This window comes from Ptychodera flava, chromosome 11 (genome assembly GCF_041260155.1).
Source record: "Ptychodera flava strain L36383 chromosome 11, AS_Pfla_20210202, whole genome shotgun sequence".
NCBI lineage: Eukaryota > Metazoa > Hemichordata > Enteropneusta > Ptychoderidae > Ptychodera > Ptychodera flava.
Genome location: NC_091938.1, coordinates 17632101 through 17646849, shown reverse-complemented (window position 1 = coordinate 17646849; position 14749 = coordinate 17632101). Strand labels below are relative to the sequence as shown.

The window sequence follows — 14749 nt, the reverse complement described above, 5'->3', positions numbered from 1 at the left end:
AGTCGGACAAAAGTAAGTGTATATCAGCTATCATGACAATTTTCATTACTGCTTATAATATTTTGGTAGATTAACATGGCATGCAGCAACTAAACCTCGGTATAAAATATCAAAACTCGCATGAGGCCCACATTCCATGTCCACAGAATTGTGAGCGCTAAATTCAGTACTTGCTGCTTTCTGCAAGTGTCTGTACCACCGTCAATAATGCTGCAGAGACGACTTTTCAATGAACACACAATGTATGCCTACATTTTAGCTGTTTTCTCGATTATACCGCTACTGCTTTATTATCATCGTTGATGTCAACCTTTGATGAGAAGGAAAACCTCGATTACAAGACAAAAGCGACACCTGCTGTTCGTCAGTAAATCTAGGACGTATGTACTCTATAAATTTCCCAAGAGTATGTTGAAACAGGCACTATTATCATAGACTCTCTCACAGCCCCTCGCCTGCTTCACCTCTGACGTCAGCGAGCCGGCCAAGCCGGCGAGGGGCTGTTAACAATTGTTTTTTCGATTTTATTTTCGATTTTTTTGATTGGTTGTCAAAACTCCACCCATACTTTTTCCATTTTGCCTGCCATTGGACCAGCTTTCGAGACAGACATGCCTCCTATGAGATAACAAGTGATATCAGTGTTAGAAGCACGCTACTTAGATATCTTAGGCTTGTACTATTACGCAATTGCCGAAATAGATACTAACTTTAGCTGTTGTGCTATTATAGTCACTGGGGCGGAATGTCCATGGCTCAAAAAGTCTACAGTGAAGCGTTGAAAACGCCGGTGCATTGACAAAAATTTAAATGTCACATCGGGAAGTTGTGAGACAAGCAATTAGAAGCCCTGTCATCATGTGCCAATGGCAGTAAATTCAGTAAATTTATTAAAACATTTTCAGCATTTCAGCTGAATGACTGACTGACTGGTTATTTGCACATGACAATATGTTATAGATTCTAAGTTTTGACAGAAATATATAAATACAAATTTAGTAATCAAGCACTGACAATGATTGCTGATGACTAGACAGTTGTCGATATTGATAGTACTGGACGGTGGACCCATTAAATTGGAATTTTAACATGAATTATTTGCATACTTTTGGACTGTTATGAAGTTGTGTAAGTGAATTGGACCTTGAACTGTCTCACTCAGTGACTAGTCAAAATTTGCAAGGAAATGTTATGCAACGTTTGTATATTCTATATAACCAACACTTACAGTTGAGTAGACAGAACTGGAGTATCGAAGGACTGTCATTGAACAGAAAAGACGTGTACAAGATCACTGCCAAAAGTATCCATCTCTGAGGAGAAGTAACTGTAACATGTAACTATGCACAGCTCTTTCAGTAGTATCACAGTCTGGACTATGACTACGTAGACTGGCAACTATAAAGCTCCTATGTTTAGATAAGGAGACTGAGTTGTTTGTCCTTCTTAATTAATTAACTTCACAGCTGCGTCATGCTTACGTTCGATAGATAGCGCAGCCTGTCAGTCACGATATGGGTGGAAAGAAAGCCCTACGTTGGACGGAAAACCCGTCTGCAAGTAGCCAATCAGAAAAATCGAAAAAAAAATCGAAAAAACAAGTGTTAACAGCCCCAAGTTCCGCTACGCTATAACCCGGCTGGCTCGGTGAGCCTTGCTTGCTAGAAAGACCGTTGAGGGCGCATCACCATATGGTTGAGGATAGAGCTGCGTAGCGGACGAGGGGCTGTGAGAGAGTCTAGATCTATTATCACATTGCAGGGGAACTATGATAAGGCGACCTTGCCCAGTTTCGGTCAAGAGGCGCAGGGTGGTGCTGCTTCAGGGTTCGATTTGATCGACAGAGGAACTGATTTCCTCGACGGTCCGTGTTTTGTGTTAGACGTTACTTGAGACGCTATAACTTTGTGAATGTACCACTTCTTGAAAGTTGCTGACGCTAGTAATCTTACAGAGTGACAGCGACAGTAAGGTTACAAAATACTGCATAGTTTTCTCTTATGACTCTACCGTAACATTCTGAATCTCAGTTTTTAAGGTCAATCAACACTAACGGTTCTCGTGATGACATCGGGATAATGCAGATAGTTGACTCCGTTATAGATAAAAATACACAAAAATGCTTGTGTTCTAAAATAAGATGCATTGGAATACAAAGCTAACAAGAATTCTTGGACACCATGCCAACGTAAATTACAAACCATGTCTCCGGCTTAGCCAGAATTGATGCTATAGCTACTAACGTCTATTCACGAATTCGTCACTCGCGCCATTCATGTCCACGTTCTCGTTACAGAACGGTATTTGTGCGGCGGCACAACTCACGGGTGGTTTTGAATGCGTCTGTATTTCGTAGCTTAGGTTTCGGGGTGCCGGTGATAACAGGTCAACTTCGAAATTTCGGAAATCATTTGACTTGAAATTCAATGTGTTTCGAAAAATTTAAAAGAGATCCGAAAACTATTTCAATATCAAATATTTACTGATGATATTCACAATGTTTGAATTATGTTGTGAGCAGACAATGCCACCTAAACAGGAATTGTTTTCCTTAGGTGCACCTTCTAGCAGCCAAAACCCCGAACTATATATGTACGTCCTAATTTTCATTATATGAAAGAATCTTATTCAGTTAGAGTTGAAAGATACTCTGACTGTTAAAGGTAAATAGTAAAATAACTGTGCCCGTCTCTACTACCCATAACGAAAACTTACTATAGGCTATTAAAAGATGTATATTTCAAATTAACCGTTTGCGATAAAAGATAGCTCTTTCTCACATTCCTGGCCGCAGGGAGTGCGGGATCGACGGTGTGGGAAAAATCGATCCCACACTCTGCAGTAAATATTACACGAGCTCTGATTGGATGATGAACAGTCGATTTCGTCCCACGCGCAAAATTTTATCCAATGGCACGACGAGTAACACACGGGCCGATACTACAAAGTAAGCCGGTCAGAGTACAGTGGAAGACGACAGAGTTGTCACGATTTTTGATAATTTTGTACGTGTCCAATGTGAATTTAACGCATTGTGTGGTCATGTGAGAAAATGAACCTTGGAACAGATTTCTCACACTCGTTGGTGATATTTTGTCTCAAGACACAATATCCCCCACTCGTGTGAGAAATCTGATCCCAGGTCCTTGGGGGCGTGAGATTCTTTTACTCTCTCTCTCTCTCTCTCTCTCTCTCTCTCTCTCTCTCTCTCTCTCTCTCTCTCTCACACACACACACACACACACACCACACACACACACACACAGGTGTTCCTCTCAAGTCGGGTTATCTACATTCTTGTAACTGATCTCAACAAGTCTCTAGATGATATTCTGTCTGACGATGACGGTAACAACTGGACAGTAAAGGGTAAGTAACATCATAGGATACACTTAAAACCTCTTTGACGGTCTTTCTTATGGTCATTTTGTGATTGACATTTTCAGAAACCTTCTGTTTTCTTCTAGTGAGCGTGCATGAAATTTCAGCTTATCTGAATGACGCGAAGACTGCCAAACTAACGTCTTTCGGACGCTATTTTTAGGAATTTTGGATCTTCTTGCTGTTCTAATTTTTCGCTCTTGAAATTCCAGCAACTTGTATAATTCGTATGTCACAAACATATAATGATAGCTGGGGCATGAATTTCTTCACAATATGCATTTCAGTGACATTTGCATCTGCGTGAGTTTATAACTGAACAAATGAAATTCCCCCAGAAAAACATTCAGTTTACTACTACAGTGAGCATGATTCTGATTGCTCAATTATGTTTTAGTAAATTTATATTCTTAACTTATGTCCTTCAGAATTTCTGACTTTTTGGATGAATTCAATACACACGCATGCAAGCCCAGGACCGGATATTCGGATAAAGCAATCGGATGAAAGTTATAAGACGGCAGCTGCCCCACCCGTTATCATTTTAGGAACTAAGAAAGACCTCTTACGAAAGGTAAAATTGGATAATATGCTAAACATGATGACGTAACGTTTAATTTAGTATTTCGTCGAGTGATGTTTTGAGCATACACTAATTGTCGACAGAAAATTGTTTAAATGTGCCTGACGATTTAACGGTAGTAAGCTATTAATGATTAGTTTAACATATTAAAACTTGCTCTAGAGGATGTCATATGAACGATACATGGAACCGATGGATGATATTGACACATCCATGCTCAGTTTTCCGTCCTTCACGGACAGTAATGCATCCTACGACATGGCCCATTATTAAGCAAAGTACTTATTTCATATATTACATAATCATAGAAATTAAGCACATCTTTATTTTAATATCATTTTTTTTGTATGAGATTCGATGATCAGTCATCGATACAGGAAACTTACCCGTCTGTATCTTGTCTGGCGTCCTGGAAAATAACAATTTTGTGCAGCTGCAGACACTACAGGTTTGCAGGTAGTAGCTATGGCAGTCGCGTGTAAAGTTTTAACTCATATATATGCAGCATTTATGTTAGCTTTATGTGACTTCATTGTTCATGCTTGGTGAATATTGAAGTGAACTAATGTATGGAAAATGTAAAGTTGCGGCCACAGCTATTTGCGAAACATTGTAATTAAAGTAGTGGCCTTTCTAGTTGTTAGTCTTCAAAAGTTTAAAAAATAATATTGTGATTCAGTTTCACAGAGAAACAGCTAGGTCTTCGGACTAATGTGATTTTCAGATTCTGCAGGTTGTCCTCCCGGCCCAACAAATGGTTTTACGGACGATAAAATTATATGAGTTGTGTTTGGTTGGTAATCTGTAAATTCCGGATTCTATGTAATTCCGCCGTATTTACGTCATGTCCGTAATTCCTCCTGGATCAACCTCACCACTGCTGAGAAGAGAAATAACACACCAAGACAAGACAAGCCACTCGTTGTTTTGTCAATCATAGCACGATCCTCCATGTGCTCACTCCACAGAGGACCGTGGAATAGGCGTGCAGCTTTCTCAATATGTCGGCATTTGGTGTTCCTTTAGACCTGATGCACCACACAAGACGACTACCGCCGCCCCCTCCCCGCCATAATCTCATAATCATTATTTAGGGTAACGGATGTTTTTACATATTTGTCGTAGCGAGCCCTTGAAAAGTTTCGGGTCAGCTAAAAAGTTAAAAGATCGTTACAACAATTTCCCGATTTCCTAGTTTTGAATGTAAATAAATCATCACATAATCACGAATTTCCAACGTTCTTGCTGTCAATTACGAGCCAGTCTAAAAGACAGAAAAAAGAAGGAAAAATGAGTTTCATATAAGAGCATAAAACTAAAATTGGTCAAACAAGTCGCTCATATGTACATGTACATAGCGTAAAACGCCCTCTCGTAGACAGATTTATTTGTACAATCATGCACATGATGGGGTTCTTTATACTTTGACTTCTTAGTTCATTGCGTCTAAAACTTCCATCATTGCCGTTGCACATGTAAGTTAAAAGCGGGGGAAAGAGAAAAAGTGCAACTTTTAACAAAGGTTGGACAGAGGTGCATAAGTAAAATGACATTAGACCCAGTAAATGCTGACGCAAGAACACGAAGGTAGGCCGGGTGCCTTCTTGCTCCCAATATTTTAATCTGTTTCAAAATGTGCGTTATGTTTAACGTGAAGATTAAAAATATTTGACTTCCGATTAATGCCGACTTGACTCCGGCGTATGGAATTACGCCGGCATTGCAGAATTTACAGGTTACAAGCTCGATTTATTTTTATTATGAAGTCAATCTAGAGTTATATGTAGCTGTTTGCCTCCATAAGCCAAATTGCCAATATGCGTCTTCTGAAGACCACAACACTCCTATGCTCAGAATGAACAAAGATGCATGACATGATCATGACCGATTTGGAAACAATATGCATCCGCACTTTTATGTATTGCTTAACAACAAATTTGATTAAAGTAATTTGAAAATTAAAAAAAATATACGGGTGTGTGTCTACTGCTAGCAGAGTATGTTATGTTTATATTGTTTCCTGCTGATCAAATGTTAAATGTAACGGAGTAATTACATCGAAGAATAATCAAGTGACTAGGTTTACATAAGCTTTGTTATTTCTCTGCATGAGAGCGACACATGGAAGACATCCAATTTAAAAAATACAGTTTAAAAGACGTCTTACGTACGATTTACAACTGCAGAAGAAAGCTAATAAACATAGTAAATATAACTTAACGTACGAGGGCTCTAATCTCACTACTCTTAAATCCTATCTTCAAGAAAAGGAAAGGAGACAAACGGTCATTGAAGAAAAGAAAAGTGTGGCTTTAGGAACAAATGTAACTCAAAGAAACATGTAGATAGAGTTTACAATATTCGTCCGAAATACACCAATGTCTTTCCTAATATACATTCATGATGGCGCAATTGTTACCGGTATATCAAGTATCTGACGGGAAGTTAGGCAGTACAATAACGCTAAAAATAATTCATTGCATATAAAAAACAAATGGAATAGCAGAAGCAAACCAACTGATGAGCACATGCATGTCCCAAAAACATGATTTTCTTAGTGACGACAATATGGTGTGATTTTCCCCTGTGCATATGCCATGATGCTGTATTAAACAACTCAAAATAGTATGGTTGGTCTTCGTCGGTGTGAGATAGGTGACAGTTCACAAATACAGCAATTGCGCTTACTTTGTCCAAGTTTAAGTTCAACTTGGATATTTGAAATATCGATGAAGTGAAGAAGTCACATCCAGTAATGATCGACTCAACGACATCATGAATCATATCTTAACCAATCCAGATTGTTCCAGTGTAATCTCTCCTGTTTAAGGATTTACGTCTCCCCTTCGACTCCCCTCACCACTGACGAACATAACAAGAGATCTCATTCCTGACGCAATCATATACGGGGATTCGTAGCTAATAATCTCGAGCAATTGCCCGAGATGAAACTATACCACAACTATACATCACTTTTGTACCAAACTTCCCAGAAGTCAATCCTAACATGTATAAGTAATGCTTTTAAACATAAATAATTCAGCTCAACTGCATCCTAATTACATACAATATTACATCTATAGCAAAAAACACAGACGTATCTACAACCACATACGTATGCACAAACATGCATATCATACACCTACTTACATGCGCATGAATGCATCATACGTACATACATAACACACACATACACACATCCATCCATCCATCCATCCCATCCATCCATCCATCCATACATACATACATACATACATACATACATACTACATACATACATACATATACATACATACATACATACATACATACATACATACATACATACATACATACATACATACATACATACATACATACATACATACATACATACATACTACATACATACTTTCCCATTAAACAATATATAGAACCAGTATTTGTCATTCAAGCGAAACAATCCAAGTAAACCAAGTAATAAATCGATAGAAATCGATCAGAGATTGAACAAATCAGCATGAGAAACAAAGGATCTCTGGTACCTGACGATATGATCTGTACACACCAAATAGTGATAGTTTCAAATAACCAGTCTCGAAGCAGACTAATAAATAACAAACTCAATACCATGTTGATTTTCAAATTCCGAAGTTATCATGAGCACTGGCTCATGTATTTTGGGTTTCGTTCATTTAGTTTTTGCTGTAAAAAATCGATAGTCACAGTCCAAAATCGATTAAATCATAGGCGCACGGTGAATTTTAAAATCAATATCTGAATGTTTAATGTTAAAACATGCATTTTATTAACAAATGTGCAAACGGAAATCGTGCGGCCAGATTTTGAGGCATACAGTGAACAGTGCCCATCTATGGAAAGCCATAGCTGTCTTATAATGTATGATAACTATATGTCACCCCAATTAAACATTACATGACGCAGATATGTCATTATGAGATGAGGTTATGCCATTATGTGATGAGGACATGCTATTATGTGATGATGTTATAGCATTATGTGATGAGGATATCTCATTATGTGATAAGGATATGTCATTATGTGATGAGGTTATAGCATTTTGTGATGAGGTTATGACATTATGTGATGAGGTTATAGCATTATGTGATGAGGATATGTCATTATGTGATGAGGTTATAGCATTATGTGATGAGGTTATGACATTATGTGATGAGGATATGTCATTATGTGATGAGACAATAGCATTATGTGATGAGGTTATGACATTATGTGATGAGGTTACAGCATAATATGTGATGAGGACATGCCATCATGTGATGAGGTTATGCCATTATGTGATGAGGACATGTCATTATGTGATGAGGACATGTCATTATGTGATGAGGTTACAGCATTTTGTGATGAGGACATATCATTATGTGATGACGTTACAGCATTATGTTAAAAGGGTATAGCATTATGTTATTAGGACACATGATTATGTGATGATGTTTTGCCATTATGTGATGAGGACATGTCATCATGTGATGTGGGTAAAGCATTATGTGAGAAGGGTATAACATTCTATTATGAGTTCACATGATTATGTGATGAGGTTTTGCCATTATGTGATGAGGTTATGGCATTATGTGATTAGAAAATGTCATAATGTGATGAGCAGATGGTGATGTGTCGTAATGTGATGACAAACGGTCCTCACTGACATTGAAGTAGGCCTTATACATATCCCATAGTGCATAGCTTCATGTTCAGTCTGCCATATTGAATGGGAATTTGCAGTCTTCAAATATTGAGTCACTGAAAAGTATTTCTGATGTGCTGCATCAACTGAATAGTCTAGTCGGAAGGTAGGGTTCCCATGCACCCCATGGATGTATTTTTTTAACCTACATTTTTGTAATCCTTAGGGTCTATATTTAATGAATTTTGATGTTCCCAAAATCAAATCGTGTCCCATGGGGTTCATTTGGCGCCATCTTTGCCGCCATCTTGGCCGCCATCTTGGATTTCAACGATGGGGTAGGGGTCACGTATCTACCGCTCGACGGAAACAGAAACAATAAAATACTATAAACGTTACATTTTTAGAAAGCCAAGATCATGGCCTTTCATTGATATATAATTAATAGGGATTAATTAATATTCGAACGTCGATTAGACTTTATATCGGCCATTGGCCGTAAATCGTAAAATTTGCTAAATTTCACACCCAATAATTAAGTTCCCGTTCCTCCAAACAATTTTTCATAAGGTATTTATATATTTTTTGGAAGAACTCAGTCCAATAAACAAGAAAAACAACATTAAAAGTATGTGTCTTGATATTTAGTGGGTGCATGAGCTTGTTTTCTTAATACGCGGTATGCCATATATCCGTGTGTAACATAAGGGGTAGGGGTAATGTTTCCCTTCTGTTTCGAATCATGAATGATAAAACCATAAAAATGTTACATTTTTTGAAAGTGCTGCATCAGACCTTTCTAAAAATATATAGATTTATGGGGAAAAAGTTGCATAATTAAAAGTTACAAAGCTTAAACCTTTCGGTTTGTGTCGATTTTAAGTGATTTTTTAAGAACGAAATTACAACATATGGGGTAGGGGTAATGTTTCCCTTTCTGTCTCGAATCATGAATTACGAAACCATATAAATGTTACACTGTTTGAAAGCTCTGAAATGGGCCTTTCCAATCATGTATAGTTTTATTGGGAAAAGTCCATATTTTAAACTTACAAAGCTTATGCCTTTCAGCTTGTGTCAATTTTAAGTGATTTTTTAAGAACGAAATTACAACATATTGGGTAGGGGTAATGTTTCCCTTTCTGCCTCGGATCATGAATTATGAAACCATATAAATGAAATACTGTTTGAAAGCTCTGACATTGGCCTTTCCAAACATGTATAGTTTTAGTGGGAAAAGTCCATATTTTAAAGTTACAAAGCTTAAACCTTTCAGTTTGTGTCAATTTTAAGTCATTTTTTAAACGAAATTACAATATAAGGGGTAGGGGTAATGTTTCCTTCTGCCGTTGATGTGGGGTAGGGGTAATGTTTCCCTTTCTGCCTCGAATCATGAATTATGAAACCATATAAATGTTATACTGTTTGAAAGCTCTGAAATGGGCCTTTCCAACATGTATATTTTATTGGGAAAAGTCCATATTTTAAAGTTACAAAGCTTATGCCTTTCAGTTTGTGTCAATTTTAAGTGATTTTTTAAGAACGAAATTACAACATATTGGGTAGGGGTAATGTTTCCCTTCTGTCTGAACCATGAATTATGAAACCATATAAATGTTATACTGTTTGAAAGCTCTGAAATTGGCCTTTCCAAACATGTATAGTTTTATTGGGAAAAGTCCATATTTTAAAGTTACAAAGCTTAAACCTTTCAGTTTGTGTCAATTTTAAGTCATTTTTAAGAACGAAATTACAACATATGGGGTAGGGGTAATGTTTCCCTTTCTGCCTCGAATTATGAATTATGAAACCATATAAATGTTATACTGTTTGAAAGCTCTGAAATGGGCCTTTCCAAACATGTATAGTCTTATCAGGAAAAGTCCATATTTTAAAGTTACAAAGCTTATGCCTTTCAGTTTGTGTCAATTTTAGGTGATTTTTTAAACAAAATTATAATATAAGGGGTAGGGGTAATGTTTCCCGTTCTGCCTTGAACCATGAATTATGAAACCATATAAATGTTATACTGTTTGAAAGCTCTGAAATTGGCCTTTCCAAACATGTATAGTTTCATTGGAGAAAGTTGCATATTTGAAAGTTACAAAGCTTAAGCCGTCCAGTTTGTGTCAATTTTAAGTGATTTTTTGAACAATATGCACAAAAACAGTTAGTCCGTTGGCCAGGTATCGAAATCATCCCCTCTAAGGCATTTTACCCACTATGATTTTTTGTTAGCTAGTATTCTCAGCTGTCATAATCTGCTTATTTTCCATTTAACTGATGGTGTGTGAGAGTGTAACGACTTGTTTGTGAAGGGCTGTCACGCCCTCAGTAGTAAAATAGGAATGGGTTAGGGTAACATATTACCGCTAGTCGGAAACAAAAACAAAAAAGTACCATAAACAATACATTCTTAGAAAGCCCAGATAATCCCCTTACCATTGGTATACAACTAAATGGGGATAAATCGATATTCAAAAATCGATTAGATTTTATATCGGACATGAAATGTAAATTGTAAAATTTGCTTAATTTCAAACCCAATAATTAAGTTCATGTTCCTCCAAACAATTTTTACAAGGTATTTATATATCATTTGAAAGAACTTAATGCAATAGAGAAGTAAAAAACATTAAAAGAGTGTATCTTCTTGAGACTTATGGGGTGCGTCGATTGTTTACCTAATATATGGTATGCCGTACATCCCTCTATAATATACATTTAGGGATAGGGGTATGGGTAATGTTTCCTCTCCTACCAAACGCAGCGAATAAGGAAGCCACATAAATATCATATCTCTGAAACACTAACGCAGTTGTTTTTCCAACAAGATATGGCTTGATGGGGTAAACTCAAAAATTATGCAGTGACAATGCCTAAACTCAAAAGTTTGTGTTACTTTACTGACATTTACTTGTTAAAAGGAACATAGAAAAATACTCTATAGGCATTGAATAGCACTAAAAAGCTAAAATGTGGTTAATAAAAGACGTTTTACTCATTTCAATAACTCAAATTAGGGAAAGAAAGTTAACAGCTATAATATGTCAAAAATTATATATTCCAAACCCACAAACACTAAATTGGATGTCATAGTCGTCATGCAAAGTTGATATGACAGCAGCAACAATCAATCCCTTTTCTTTAATTGTATCGCGAGAGATATATAAGCAATAAAGCACCACTTTGAAAGGATACCACACGGTTTCGACCGGTAAACAACATATACGCACGAACTTCAGTCGTGTGTATAAGGAGTGAAATGGTCAAAACCGAGCTCGAGTGGTGTACCCAACTTATAGGGGTTGTTTATCGCTATATTATATCAGTATATTGAAACTTGTGATGAAAATACAAACAATGTGAAAGAAACCCACTTTGGAGATAGGAATGGCCAACTTTACAGTATATCGTAAATACATGCACAGTCACGTGACCGTCTGGGCAAATCAGAGCTCACTATTAATAGTGTTTTTTAATACCACACCGGGAACACGAGAGAATCTTTTATCGCTGAAAACCAATCACCATTAATCCACAATATAGCTTCTCCATAATAAGATAAGATGGATCGACAACACTTTACCTCCTTACCAGAAAACAAGAGATCATAACCAATTTTTCGAAATTATTTTACAACGCAGAACACTATATACTCGCAATGAGGATTACATTTTCGACTAGGTACTAAAATTCAATAGCAAAATAATTCTGGAACTAAAACCCGAAAAGCAAATGTCACAGAACGCATTCAAATTACGCAACTAAATAGTAAACAGAAGGCGAACAAACACTCTCTACACCAAGCAATAAGAAGGCGAGACAAACCTCAGAAAATGACTAAAAAGGCTTATATTCCCATTGACACCTCAATGTTTAAAATGCTTGTGAGTGAATCTATCATTAGTTTCTTATCATGGATGACATTTAACCAATGTTAGACCCTGACGTCTTTGAAGCAAAGACCCTACAAACGGACGTTTTAGGGTCAATGCTTGAAGATACCATTCCCACCAGCATGATCGAATCAGAGAGACTAGATTGATCTAACTTTCGAGCTAGATCAGCCACCAGCAGCTGAGAAAAAATAAGTCAACATAATCATCAGAGTCAAGCGAGCTAGACAACGGCTTCACACATTATACTCCACAGAGAGGACATTCTTACACAATTCACAAAAAGCGTTCAAAGCTTCGTTAAAGGCATTGTTCGCGATCCAGGGACGGGCATGGCTGGTTGCGTGGCAAATGCAAAATGTTAGTCATGCTGAATCAAGGTGTAATCAAGTAATAGCTTATTTATAGATTGGGAAATCCTAATCCTGATAGTAATGATGGAATATAAACTTTGTGAAAAGTTGAGAAAATTTGCCACTTCTTTGATTTGTATGTTTTACATTCCATGTTGTACTAGCCTGTACTATACATGAACAGTCAATACATCCGGCAAGTATTCTGTGCTGTTCTTTTATAGTTAGGTCCCCGCAATCCGAGATAAGTCTTTCTATAGTGTCAACCATTCTCTTCGATTACTGTAATCTACTCCAATAAATTCCCATTTAACTCATTTGTATGATTACAGGGAAGCCTAAGCCTATCTCTTACAATCTAAGATTTGAGATATTTGACAACAATATATATGCAATTTTCATATTTTTCATAGGCCTAAATAACACACAGAAGAAAGTCATATCAATGTTTTGTCCAATTGAAAGTCAAATTTTCACCGAAACAAGTAGAGGTGGCCATCTGTAAGCCAAACGAGAATTAATATTAGCAAAGATGGATATTAATTAAGCCTTCCCATTTCCGATCCCAGTTACTCATACAACGGGGTATAAGCGAAAGCCAAGAGTATCGAATGTGTTGAAACCTAAGTGGCCCCTATTCAGTACCACTAGCCTACAGGTACACCTTAAAGAATACTTACCAGGCCAAATACCGAGTGTTGAATTCCTTCAAAAGTGGCAACACCTGGAAAGACACTGCGGCAACCAATTTATCACCCTGATCTCTAACTATTTACCTCTACACCCAATAAAGCACCGGGACTCAAGACAGTTGTACATCACAAACTTAAGAGAGCGATCGAAGACACTCGCTACACAGAACGCAGGATGGAAGGCTGCAAAGACGATTCTTCAAATAGGCAAAAAAAGAGGCTAAAAACAACACAAACATTCACAGCAACGACGACAGGTCGGGTTTTCTTCCTATACTACGGTACAAAACCAAACCAAAGGGTCTTTCAAAGGCCACTGCACTTCCCTTAAAGCCCGGCTCGAAATGGACTGGGATCATGATTAGTGCCAAGTATGGTTGGGCGTTTTGGGGCATGGCTCTGCATAATGAGTCTGTTGGTAACGGTTGCGATCGTTCGCATTATCTGCGGATCTGTTTGCTCTCAGATCACGCTCAGGCTCGGACTAATATAGATACGTACAGCCTTCGTTTCAAGGTTCGTTTCAGTCATGCCATGGCAAATACTCGAAATAAAAAAGAAAGGAAAACTATCAACTTAATCAAACAAGAGTTTGCTTGAATGAATTTACCGAAGTTTCAGGCCATATCAACGTTCGTTATGTGAATGATTCAGCTGCTGACCGCCATGTACATACGGAATATTGGCGCCATCTAAAGTCGAATAATTATCAAAAAAGTAAAAAGCTTATATCTGGGCTTTCTAAGAATGTATTGTTTATGGTACTTTTTGTTTTTGTTTCCGACTAGCGGTAAATATGTTACCCCTAACCCATTCCTATTTTACTACGGAGGGCGTGACAGCCCTTCACAAACAAGTCGTTACACTCTCACACACCATCAGTTAATTAAGCAGATTATGACAGCTGAGAATACTAGCTAACAAAAAATCATAGTGGGTAAAATGCCTTAGAGGGGATGATTTCGATACCTGGCCAACGGACTAACTGTTTTGTGCATATTGTTCAAAAAATCACTTAAAATTGACACAAACTGGACGGCTTAAGCTTTGTAACTTTCAAATATGCAACTTTCTCCAATGAAACTATACATGTTTGGAAAGGCCAATTTCAGAGCTTTCAAACGGTATAATATTTATATGGTTTCATAATTCATGGTTCAAGGCAGAACGGGAAATATTACCCCTACCCCTTATATTAT

At 37.3% G+C, this 14749-nt stretch overlaps 1 protein-coding gene and 1 long non-coding RNA gene across 2 annotated transcripts in view; both read left to right on the top strand.

Annotated features, from left to right (window-relative positions):
- LOC139143694 (uncharacterized) overlaps nucleotides 1–14749 on the top strand; it is a 231820-nt gene that overhangs the window by 97259 nt on the left and 119812 nt on the right. The window lies entirely within an intron of this gene.
- LOC139143690 (probable serine/threonine-protein kinase pats1) overlaps nucleotides 1–14749 on the top strand; it is a 54167-nt gene that overhangs the window by 9263 nt on the left and 30155 nt on the right. Inside the window, exons 3-4 of the mRNA XM_070714209.1 lie at nucleotides 3267–3369; nucleotides 3810–3955. The gene's annotated coding sequence lies outside the window, so the exon portion shown is untranslated. The remainder of the gene's footprint in view (nucleotides 1–3266; nucleotides 3370–3809; nucleotides 3956–14749) is intronic.